This window comes from Dryobates pubescens, chromosome 22 (assembly GCF_014839835.1).
Source record: "Dryobates pubescens isolate bDryPub1 chromosome 22, bDryPub1.pri, whole genome shotgun sequence".
Lineage (NCBI taxonomy): Eukaryota > Metazoa > Chordata > Aves > Piciformes > Picidae > Dryobates > Dryobates pubescens.
In genome coordinates, this window is record NC_071633.1 from 8,962,030 (window position 1) to 8,974,778 (window position 12,749).

Here is a 12,749-nt window from a genome sequence, read left to right on the forward strand (position 1 = left end):
CTTTAAACATTGAAACAGAAACACACACAAGAAAAGAAGGAAGGAGGAAGACTTCAAAGGTTCAGTTTCAGCTGCATTCATATTTATTCTTCTAGATGTCCCATGTCAATACACATACAGCAATCTTCACTGAAACTTCCCACGTAGGAAGTGGCGAGTCCAGTTTTCAGCTCTGCCATAAGATGGCAGAGCAACACCATTTCTGTCATGTAGTTGATCTGTATATGGCAGTTTGATCAATTGTTTTTTCTCTGCACTGCAAAACAAACCTTGTCCAAATCCACTGAGATACATCAGAATGTTCAGTTCGTAATTCTCCTGATAGACTTTGCAGAAATACATTTTAAACTGGTTTCATTACTGCAGAGAAAGTTTGAGAAAACCCAAGAATCCTGCAATGTTATGAGTAAGTGACACAGTCAGCACAGATCTTACTGCACAGTTTTTGTATGGCTTTTCCATTTCTGTATCTCCTTCTCAGCACTGAGTGTACAAAGGCAACAGTACTTTGCAAACCCTTTGTGCCCCCTAGCAAACCTCAATAAGACTCATGCTAGTAAAGCTATATGCACTGATAAACACTCATACGAATTTAAGCTTTAGCTAGCTTAGAATTCTCAAGTTGAATTAACATGCCTATTTTCTCAATTTCATAACTAGCCTTCTGCCTCCCAGCAGCAGAGATTCAGCAAGCAGCTTGTATCAGTGCAACCACCCACAGTATCTTCTACACAAGGGATTTGCTGCTCAAGTGCTACCAGCCAGCACAGAAATTACTAATTCTTCCCTTCAGGGAATGATGCAACAAACCTTGTGCTACAGTAAATACCTCATGGTAGGATGAAAGTCAGGAAATAGAAAACTTTTCTATTGAAATGGAGGGGATTCCTCGTTTCTGCAACTTCTGCAATGGTAGATATAGATCTAAACACAGAGGAGGAAATAAGAAGTTTGCCTTAGAAAATACTGTGTGCTTTCAATGTGCAAATACAGCTCAAATCTTAGCAAAAATACTTGTGGTGAGAAGAGGCAAAAAGAGCAAAAGCAAAAAATCCAAACAACAGAGCTATTAAACCCCTTCATTGTTGTATGCAATTAATGCAGCCATGCACACTGAAGATGAAATATGGATGTACTGACATTCCATCACACATCTGCTTTGGAAAGCAGGAATTTCAACAGTCTCCACAAGATTTGGCAGTTGACAGTCTGAAAGTTTAGGTTACTATTGTCACATCTGCAATGACAAGCTAGAGCAAGCTCCAAATTAATTTAAAGGGAGTTTCAGGATTGATATGAAACTTCTGTAGGTAGAAAAATGAACTGTACCATTGGTCAAATTTCTTGAAGCAATTCAGTCAAAAACTGGAAGCTTTAACAAACATTACAGAACACAACAGAAACCACAGCATGCTCAAAGTGGCTTTTGCCTTTCATCAGCAGATGCATGATATTCCACACAATCAGCATTAGCAGAAGCTGCTGAATTCTTTCCACTCAGAACAACTGCAATACAGTCCACCTAAGCTTAGCAGGCACATTATAAGGTCAGCCCTCTTTCTTCCAAAGGCAATAGTACATAGCACTAGGAAACTAGTCAGTATGTTTATTTGTGGCTCAAAGACATGTGAATTCAACCATCACAGTGTTAAATTAAAATGAACTTTATTTTAAGTTATTATAGCCAGGACATAGAACTAAACCACCTCGCAGTTCTTTACATACTTAAGACTTCATTGCCGTGGGAGTTGGCCACACAGTTGTGAGCAGCACTGTGCTGAACATGTAAAAACTCTAGCCAGTCCTGAAAAAAAAACCACACACACAACAAAAACCAAACCCAAGCTAGACAGCAAATATTAACTCCCTACAGAAAAAAACCAGCTGATACACACTGAATAGCAGCATTTCTTTCACAACTTCACACACAATGCAGCCATTTTTATGTAGGAAAGTGCCATGCCAAGCCCTCAGAACACTGCAGCTCACACATACTGCAGAATACTGTCATTTTGTGCCTCTCTGTACAAGTTTATATTGAATTAGTACACATTGCTTGCTGCAGTGGTCCTTGGCCTAATGTAATATGTATGTGGTTGCATTATTAATTAATGATTTAGGAACTCTTCACCTTCCCTAGCACAGAGATAATAAGTGGTAAATTATAGTTTTGGGTATCTTTCAATGCCAAAATAGTCTAACATACAAAGCTTTCATACAGATGGATGAAAGGAAATGGGATAGAATAGATAAATCTGCAACCCAAGTACAGAAAACTTCAGTTGAGCATATCTTAGCCTCCAGAGGCTGAAGTCATGTGTGCTGAAAACAGGAGACCTAACAGGGCTGTGGACTAACATCACAAGCCAGCTAATGGAAGCACTGCCGTTGATACTTAAAAAGACCTTACAAACAAGCAACTCCGTCAGTTTAGCAGCTTCTGCACGGTTTTCTCCACCAGGACCAGCAGAGTAATTTTCTCTCTGAACTCTATTTCTACCTGGAAGGTTAGAGGTTCTCCATAGACCTAGTAAAGTCTTTGGAATCCTGAACTATTCCCAAGTAGCAAAAAAGAAAACCAAAAGGTTTCTGAAGCTTTCACCTTGCAGGATGGATGTCAGATTTGGGACTATGAAAAGTTAATACTTCAAGTAGTCTCAAGTATTGTTATAGGCAAGGAAGAATCACGCAAAAAACTAGTGGTTACTTAATAGGTGTGTTCAAGTGTGAGTCATTTTTCAAACACCAAAAAAACCAGAGAGTTTAGCATAAGCTGCGTGACATTGCAGAGTTAAGGACCAGGATTCAATACTGAGCACAGGAAGCTTCTGGTTACAGCCTTATTTCACAGCCTTTATCAGTTGTGAGCTGTGTTTAGCCAAGGTCTCGATGTGCCCAAATCAACTGTCCAGATTCCATTCATGTGGAAAAAATCTCAATAACAGAATTCAGGTACACATTGGATTAAAAACTCCTAAACCCCCCTAAATTACACTTCATTCATTCCTCACTGTGAAATACCTGGTCTGCTGCACAAAATTCTACTATTAAGTGATACAATTAAATAAAGCCAGAATTCCACCTCTCAGTTAAGACTTCATGAGGGCCCACTGCAAAGGTCAGAATAGCAGAATGACAAAATTAGCTTCAAACCAAAGAGAGGTTAGAAAAAAGTCAAAATAAATTCAGATCCTCTGAACAATTATATGTACACAGCTAGCAACAAAGCAAAGCCTAACTGTTGAACAAATTATGGTGCTAAACATAATTACTACATTGAACAAATAAAAGGTTATGTTTTCACAAGGAAGAGCATAGTCTTGACTGGTTTAGGTTGATCAAAAAAGACTTGGTCCCTTTTTGGACTGGTCTTAAAAAAGAGGGGACAGTCCAACAAATATTGATTCCAGTTTCCTCATCATAGGTGTCAGTGGCTACCCAGGCAATTTTCAATGTCAAATGAATCCATCCCACCTTAGGGAGCTCTCATTTGGAGTTTTCAGTGAGCCCTCTAAAATTAATCCACAGCCCACACCCCCAGCTCACTTAGTGGGGATGGAGCTTGTACTAGTTTATCCCCAGTGTGAGATGTTAGCAACGATTTTCTTTTCTCTGTATCCTTATCTCATCTGTTCCACATCTTCATTAACAACTCCTAATTAGGAGTTGGAACAGAGAGACCATCCATCAACTCTCTGGGTAACTTCTCATGGCAGTTGGTAAACCTCCCTCCAATTCTGCTCTAACTGCAGCCTGTCTCTTTAAGTCTCCCAGTGCAATTCTTGCACAGCCACAACCAATTAACTCTTGGGCAACCCCCACCCCAGCCAGAGAGGAATCACCACCGGTATAGCTGGGGAGAAACCTTCACTCGAGGCTAATCTTCTTTCACGTGTCCCGGGTGTGGCCCTGGATTTGCATGGCAGACAAGAGTCAGGGACGCCTCTTGTCCTCTAACGGTTCCGGGGAGAGCTGCTGTGGAATCAGCTGCTGTTCATTCACCAGCTGAAGGCAAGCTGCCCTCTCCACACCCCTGACCAATTAGTCCATACACGAAATGTGGAGGGGCACTGGACCCCCCCTTTTTATTTATCACTGCTTACCTGACAGTCTGTGTATAACAACAGTCCACTGTATGATCCCCGTTGCAAACCCTCCTCTCCTGGCCTGCGCTCTGTTCAAATGAATTGCCAGTCCACAGCTCCCAGAAGGAGCAGCACCTGCAACATCATTAGCAGTGTCTGTCAGCACTTAATAATACACTGGCTGTGTATACAATTTTGTAGGAGCCACGTTCTAGAGCTTTTAGCACAGAGTTGCAGAAAAAGTAAAACTATAGTTGGGGGGGAGGGGGAAGAAGGGATTTGTTTGTTTTCAAACCGAATGCATGCAGCTGCAAGTTTCTAGGCTGTTTTCACTACTGCAGGAGAAAAGTGCCTTTCATGGAATGCAATTGAACTTGCCCCTCTTCTTGAGCTTTTCAATTTATTCCTACCTGCTCAAGCATGTAGAGAGCATTGTTAAGAGTGATACCATCTCTCTGCATGTTCATTTCCTAGTTGCCAAGAGTATGCAGGCAAACACTATGCAGTTAGAAGTTTTTCAGTGTCTTTAGGAATCCTTTCCATTAAAAACCCTATTGTTCTAGAACAGAGCTTAACACCACGTACAGAAGCCTCTTTATGTGCAGTAACTAATGATTTAAAAATAGAAGTAAGGCTCCAAACTGTATTTAATATACATGTAATGACAGAATGGAAATGATAAACCTTTCAGTCCTCTTGTGCACATTGCACTGTAAGCATTTAAGCATCTGCTACAAAAGCCTGACACTGAAAAGCTATGCACACATGTGTACACATACATACGTGCTTGTAGGGTGTACACAAAATAAGCAAGTGATGTCATTTAGGGAGCCTGATTTTTATTTGGAAATACTGATGACTGGGGTAGAATTTCAATCTTTCATTTTTAATCACCAAAGAAAAGCACAACAGTAGAAATATTTTTAAGAGCAGTGATTCATCATCCATTTTCCCTTTTAACTCTCATTTCCCACTTCTCTTTCAGACAGGTACAAAGGCTAGTATAAAAGATACAAGTTTTATTTAATCTAGCTGTACAAAATTTGATTTTTTCCCTCTCATTTTGACATTTCTCCTACGCACATGTACTTCTTGTTTTCCAGAGGTAGCAGGCCAGGCGGCTTTAAACAAGTCTGAAGAAGTAATTTCTGCAATAAAAATTAAATGCTGCTTCTCATCTTCCACATCTGCATCAAGACAGTGGTGACAACTCATGCTCTACCACTTCAGTTCTGGGGCACCCTGGTAAATCATAAGCTTGTCAAACCTGTTAGCTCTTCAGCATCTATCAGTGGTGAAAAGCCTCCTGTAGAAGCTCCACCTATGGATACAAGCTTAAGAATATTTAGTTCTACAGCACAGCACCAGTCATCAGCCCCAAAGAATTTCACATAGTGCTGTACCCAGTTTTGGGTCTTCTCCTCAAACGGTGCTCTTTCATACAGCCAAGCATGAAGACCATGTCATCAGCACAGCAAAAGGACTTAAGGAGGAACTGGGCTAGTGCAGTTCTGACATAAGCCAAACTCCCACCAGATAGCACAAGTTAGCACCAGCATTCTCTATCTAGCCTTCTCATAAAGCAGTTAACCATTACTATTATCAAAGCATAAGTGTTTCCTCCTTTAGCTCCAAAAGTGCCATAGATAAAAGAGTGAATCAGAAGCCATGAATGAAAACAAAAGAGGAAACACTAGCAATATATAGTGCTCTTTATGCATAGGTATAATTATGGAGATGGGAGACATGCACATATTAAACATTAGATTTTTTCCAAATTATATAATTCTTGCAAATTACTGTGTATGTCGTTAATACAGTTGAGGAATACCTTAAGGAAGTATGAGGATTCAAATCTGCTAGGGACATACATGTTCTAAATAGAATTCTGTCAAATAATGTTTCCAGAGAACACAAAAGCAGCAGTCACCTGAAGGCTGGACAATAGAAGCCATTTGTACTGTATAAATAGTTTGACAAGTCCCATTAAATCCAGCAATTAATAGACTGTATAGTATTACAGATGGCTGGATGGAAAAGGTAAAACCCCCGAAGTTTTTCTACTTTGCACATTTTCACATAGTTTTTCTTTATTAAATAATAAATCTTACCGGTCTAGAGTCCTGGCTACATGCACATGAAATTACTTTGCCTTCTGGTGAACCATGTCTAGGAATTTGCAATGGCCCCTCAATTTACACAGGCTAAGGATACTGAGTATTGAGAAGCCAAGGCATTACACAAAGGAAGTTATTTGCCATGTATTTAGTAGGGCAGTCAGGAAGTTCTACAAAACCCAGAAGCTCTGAAACGTGTTTGAACACCTGCTAACACACCATATATGCTTTGATAGAAAAACCCTGCTGCCTGTGATCAAAAGAACACGTGCAAAAGGCCTGCAGTTAAGGACAACCGCTTTAATTAAAGGCAGTGAAGTGGGGAAAGCAAGCAGTGCCTCTGGAAACAAGTGGTCACAACTCAGCACGAAGGGGCGTGTGGATGATGCAGAAAGGATGAACAAGTAGAGCAGCAAGTTCACCGTGGGTCAGTTCAAACAAGCCAATATTCAAAGGAACCTCTCAGCCTTTTCTGTTCTCTTTACAGAAACTGGTCATCTCCGCTTTTCTCTTACCTGAAATCAGTGTCCCTCTCCATCTGTGACCCATTTCCCAAGGAATCTTGTGAAACTGCTGCTGAGGAAGAGAACAAGCAAAAGCTTCCAGAAGAGTAATTGAGAAAATGCAGCAGCAATCAACCATGAAAATCCCACAAAAAGAACTGGAGACCAACTGGGCAGGAAGCCTAACACCAGGTGCTCTCAGTTCCAAGTAGTGGCTGCCCATTCTTTTAGCATCACCTGAGGCCTCGGTAAGCTTGTCCTCCTACCCTGAAGTCCCAAGCAGTTACTGTGCAACACCTGGTTTCTTTCTGCAGCACCACATGCTAGTAACTGCCTGTTCCAAACTCTCCCAGCTGAGCTTCTAAGAACACGATCTTAAAATAGGAGCCAACCAATGTTTCATTGGTAGGGAGAATAATTAAGAGAAGCATAACCTGTAAGCTGATTTCATGCTTTAAAGATTACAATCATTCATCAAGATGGTAGCCATCACCTTCACTTCTCATGTTTTAATAGCTGCCTATGCAAAAAAAAAAAAAAAAAAAAGCATTCTGATGTGTTGACAACAGTACCTCAGGATTTAGAAAGGGTATTGCTTTAAGTATGCTTTCCACTTACCAGGGCTTTCTCAAGCCTTTTTTTTTTTTAAGTGCCTGAAGAGATGGCCCTTCCAGGAAAACTATCTTAACCATGTCACCACACAGCCAACTTAGCCTAGAAGACATGTGACATAAAAAGGTTAATTACTAAGCCTGCATGCCAAGCATCTGTAAAGCTATCATGAGTGAAGGGAGCATCTGTTTTGAGATTCCTCATCCAGCTTCTATGTCAGCTGCAGTGATCACTGCTGCCACTCAGGGTAAGAACTCCTGACATCTCAACAGAAAACAAACAAGGAGCTCAAAACCCCTGTCTCCAGCAGAGTGACTTAAGTGACAAGTCTGTACTGAATCCCAAAACAAAAGAAAGAAACAAATGCCAAGCAAAACTGGCAGATTTTTTTCCCCTTGCTTTCTGGTCTTAGCATTTTTTTGCTTAGGAAAGTTCAAGTTCTAATTAGAAGCACCTATAGGCTCTGAAATGCAGAAACAAGCACAGAAGCAGATCATTCATCCAGGAGGTGCCTTACTAGGATAAGTGCAGCACATTCCTATTAAAAATGAATAGACTTGGTTTTAAATTAGTCACAAAGAGTGGAAGTTACCTTGCATGTTTTTCTTTCCAAATCAAATATTTAAGAGGAAAACCATAGGTGTCACTGACAAGGAAAGATTAGTTGTGGCTTAAAACTACATATGTGGGTTGAAAATTAGTGAGACATGTTCTGCTCACTAAGTAACCTTCTAAGTGCATAATTTTGACTAATGCATATTACAGCAGTCCATCTCCTATCATAGAAGAATTAAAAGCCCTTCAATTGTATCAGCTTTTTCCATACGTCTTTCTCCACTCCACAATGTAACTGCTTTTGTGAAGCCCTTGCTTTTTTAATCATTTGCCTTACAATTCTGAATCATGCTGAGAAAACAGTACAAAAAAGGAAATCAAGACTCCTAACTTCAGATCCTTGAATTTTATCCAAGTGCCTAAAACAGTAAGTGTTACCATTTGTGTCCCTAGACATATAGTTCTGGATAATTTCATCATGAATGGAAGAAAGGAAGAGCTATTGAGTTTCATAATGGTAAAAAAGTGCTCAACTACATGATGCTGTCTTGAATCTGTATTGAGGGTGACATGATACAAAGTTAATCTATTTCATCTTAAGTGGGTTTTGGATTAAAACAGGAATATGACAGCTACTTTCTGACACTCATGGTAGAAGGCTGGATTGCTTCCTGTAACAGGGACAGGGCATGCACAGAGGTTGCAGCAGAAAAAATCCAACTATATGAGACAAGGGCAATTTAGATTTAATGTTCATTCTGCATCTTTGAAAATTTTAACCAAGCACTGGGTTTGAATTTTTAATTCCAAGGAATTGTGTGGCAAGTTCAGACTTAAGGGTTTTTTTCCTATGCTCAAAGAAGAAAAAGAGGCCTTGCTTGTGCTACATGGCAGGATATCAATTCTTCAGAAACACTTGGTAGTTCTGGAGCCACTTTCTGAAAGGCACGCTATTAAAATGGCTAAAATTGTTAGAATAAGGGGTTCTGGTAAAAATCACTATACCTGCAGTTAATGGATATACATGAACCAAAGAGTAAAAAAGTCCCATTCACCCTACCTGAAGCCCCTGGCTCTAAGCATTCCACTTTTATTCAGTGCATTACCATGTTGGTAATTTCACTTTCACCAATTAGTCACAATTTCTCCTGCATCTCACAATAAGAATAAAAGCTGCTCACAGCTGTCACTGTTCCATACTCTAGAAAAGACAGTTGAATAATTACTAATTACCAGAGAGTTGTATTTATTGCAGAGCCAGGAAAAGCCAAAGTGAATGTCCTCTCTGCACTAAGGAAAAGTACTGAAGTAACATTAAGGAGGAAAATGTTTATAAATATCTTCAAAGTGGACACAGGGTTAAATTTAGTTCCAAGATAGCAGAGGAGGAGCTCAGTTTGGTTAAGTAACCTTTAACTTGCAGTCACAAATGAGGACAGAGTTATCTGAAGAAGCTCCGAAGAATACAGAGGAAAGAGCACAAAACCCTACAATTTATGGTGACACTTGTCAACCTTACCTTCTAAATGTATGATGATACAGCACATATTAAAAAAAAAAAAAAAAGAGACAGTTCCACTAGAAATATTTTTACAGCTTCTAGAGATTTACTCACACAGAGTGAATGTCATCAGGCTAGGCAAAACAAAACGCACATACTTCAGCACAAAATGATCGACAATCAGCAAGAACACACTTTAAAGCATTTCACTTACATTTGTCCAGAGTAGCCATTCTTTGGTGACTTTTTCATCATTTCTGTTTTAAGGTCTGCTCAGCAGTTGTAAAAATAATATTAAATGTTCTACTTCCCAGCTTTGTGCAGGGCACTTCTCTGATTCAAGTTTACTCCATAAAACCTGTTGTTTTTAAACAGAATACAACATAATACTGTACTATGAACCTTTTTGTTCTTTGCTTCCAATTCTGAATCATCTGGGGAGACCCACAAAGAAACCATTTGGTAGTTTAAGTCTTAGTCAAAGGCAAAGGTTATGCTTTAAAGCTGGCAGACCCCGAATCACACCTTGCAAGATCTTAAGAACTGTGCTGTAATAAGAGAGGGAATCCATGGAATTTGAGGATTCTAAGAAATCGAAGTTAAAAAAAAGAAAGAACATGCCCCTCCCCAAAACTCCCAAACCCCACCCTCAAAAAAACCCAACCCCAAACACCTCCCCCTGCCAAAAAAGCCAACCAAACAACAACCCAAGCCATTATAGTGACACACTATCTTAACGCTACCTTTCCCTCCATCATGCCAAAAGGCAGATGCTACACATAGCTGCAGTCACTTCCAGTTCCTTGAAATGTTAATCCAAATACTGCAGAACCACATCACTCTTCTAGATAGACATTTTTTCATACAGTTTAAGTAAATTTGAAACTAATACTACTAAAGAGGCGGCAATAACAGCAAGAAGAAAACAAGTGGAGGTACAATAAAGTCAGCATGATCAAGTATACCTCACCACATGTTTTTGCTATCACCCCATGAAGGTTCAGACTGCAGAGGTCTCCTTTGTTGCTTTGTTTTGTGATTGTGAAGGTTCATTTTGGTTTCCAAAATGCAGTTAATTATTAGCTTAAGTTTTCAAAGTCTCTCACAAAGAACATGTTCACATATCTCAAGGTAACACTTACAATATCCAATTATTTTCCACAAACTAGACCAAAAACCCCATGCAAAAATACAATAAACACTGTAACAACACTTTCAAGGGATTTGTTTATTTTTGGTTTACAAACAAAGGCACCCAATATTTCTTAGTAAGTTTGTCTTATAAAAGCTCACGGATTTAGCATTTGTTTCCAAACATCAGTTCCTATAGCAGAGAAAAACATTACAGGAAAAAGTATTTTTTTTTTTATCCTGGTCCCAAATTTAAATACCAGTAACTGTTAAGTGATGATGTTTCAGACTGCTTTTCCTAATTAACCAAGTGGAATGCCTCCTGTAATTAGTCAGCACAGTAAGTCTAGCTTACTTTATCAAAAGATAGTTGCAGTATGTTTTTGACCAACATGTGCAAACACTTGTCTGAAGAACCGTAAGAAAACAAGGTTGATACCAAAAAACCCAGCTGTTTGATAGAATTTCACTGACCACAGGAAGTGACAAAACAAGTGTAACAAATGTAACACTGAATTCATTGTCAATTAAATAGGATGACTGATGAATTTGTGTAAGATAGCAATAGTGCACAGAACCAGTCTCCAATGAGGGGGAAAAAAAATGGGGTTTCTAAATTGGCAAATGTTTAAAGAGTAGAGGTTGAATATCCTTAGTTTATTTAATGGAATCCTTTTCTTCTAAGCAGTGTTTTAGATCAGAAATAATCCATTTGTTGGCATCATTACCAGCATTAACAAATCAACATTAAAAGTAACATGTATAATAGTTATAAATGACCAAAATTCCTAACTGAATTGCTTCACAGAATCATTTGCAGAATATGATGTTACTTATCTTTCCCAAACTTCAGATACATACCAACACGTAACAAGGGGCATCATTGGATAGTAGGCACCTCTGAGAAAGTCTACAATGCAGGAATGCTTAAGCATACGTTCAGGTCTGGTAAGATACTTACGGAGGCAACTAAAAATGTAATACACCTAAAGTATTTGTTAAAGTGTAACATCTTCAATCCCAGAAGCCATAATTTATTTTCAGCCACAGTCAGAGGTCTCTCACACAAGGTGTGGTCCTAGACCATTTAGGCTTTTCATCACTAGCTTTATATATACACAGGTCACTTTAAAAAGAAATTACAGTTTATCTACTTACTACAGAATATTTAGCTTCAACAAGGAAGCCATTCTCTTTTCAAAATGAGATACACCAGCATGAAAGGTGTTCTCTTTAAAGTAAGAGTTTTCATAAGAATAGCAAAATAACTTCTTTACATACTTAATTCAAATGGAAATTAAAACAAAACAAAAAAACCCACCACTAATCAACAAAATGAAAAATAAAAAAACCACACCAAACTATTGAGGGCAAGTGTAATGTCTCTCTTATGTAATTAAGTAATTCTTTGCCTTTCCAAGCACATACTCTTCAGTATAAACTGATTTTAATAAACAAACACTGGGCAAAGGTGCCAGTCAGTGCATCAATTAGAGGAACAGTGTTCTCAGAGTTCTGTGCAACCAAAGTTTAAAGGGATCTTCATGTATTGCCTTCAACAAGGATTCAATCTCTTCTTATAACTTGCTACTTCTACAAAAGCTTTCTCTATTGAAACAGGAGCAACATGCAGAAAAAAATACCTTCAGCTTTAAACCTAGTAACTTAAAGTTATGAAACAGACGGAGGTATTGTGAACATACTTCCATTCTGAAGCAAGGTGTGTCTTGTTCTGCTTGCCCAGTGAAATGAGAGATTTCCCTGGGGCAGAGATAGCATGTGCTTGCACACCGGAATTGTCCATGCACCAAACTTCATAGCTCAGAGATTAAAAAAAACCCAAAACATTACCATGAAGTATTTGCTAACATTGCTTAGAATTTAAAACCTTGTATATCTCCTAATGAAAGCCTACAGTTTGTCCAACTAGGACTAACAGTAACCTAAATAGCAACTAAGCATAATAAGTTTCTTCCAAATGCATTTACCTTTTGAAGTCAGAAGTGTAACAACCAAATGCTAGCTCTGCATTCCCAATAAGAATAATTCAAAAACAGAGGGTGGTCAATGGTTTTATTTTTGCCCTCCCTCAGAGTTAGTGACATTTCCTTTTATCTACTCAATAACAAGACCAACTCTGCTTTCAGAGAAGCAAATTGTTTGTGCTGATATGAACACAGCCAGTTTCAAGCACAGAACTGAATCATTAAATGCATTCTGAAGACCACATTGGACAAAAGGCTCT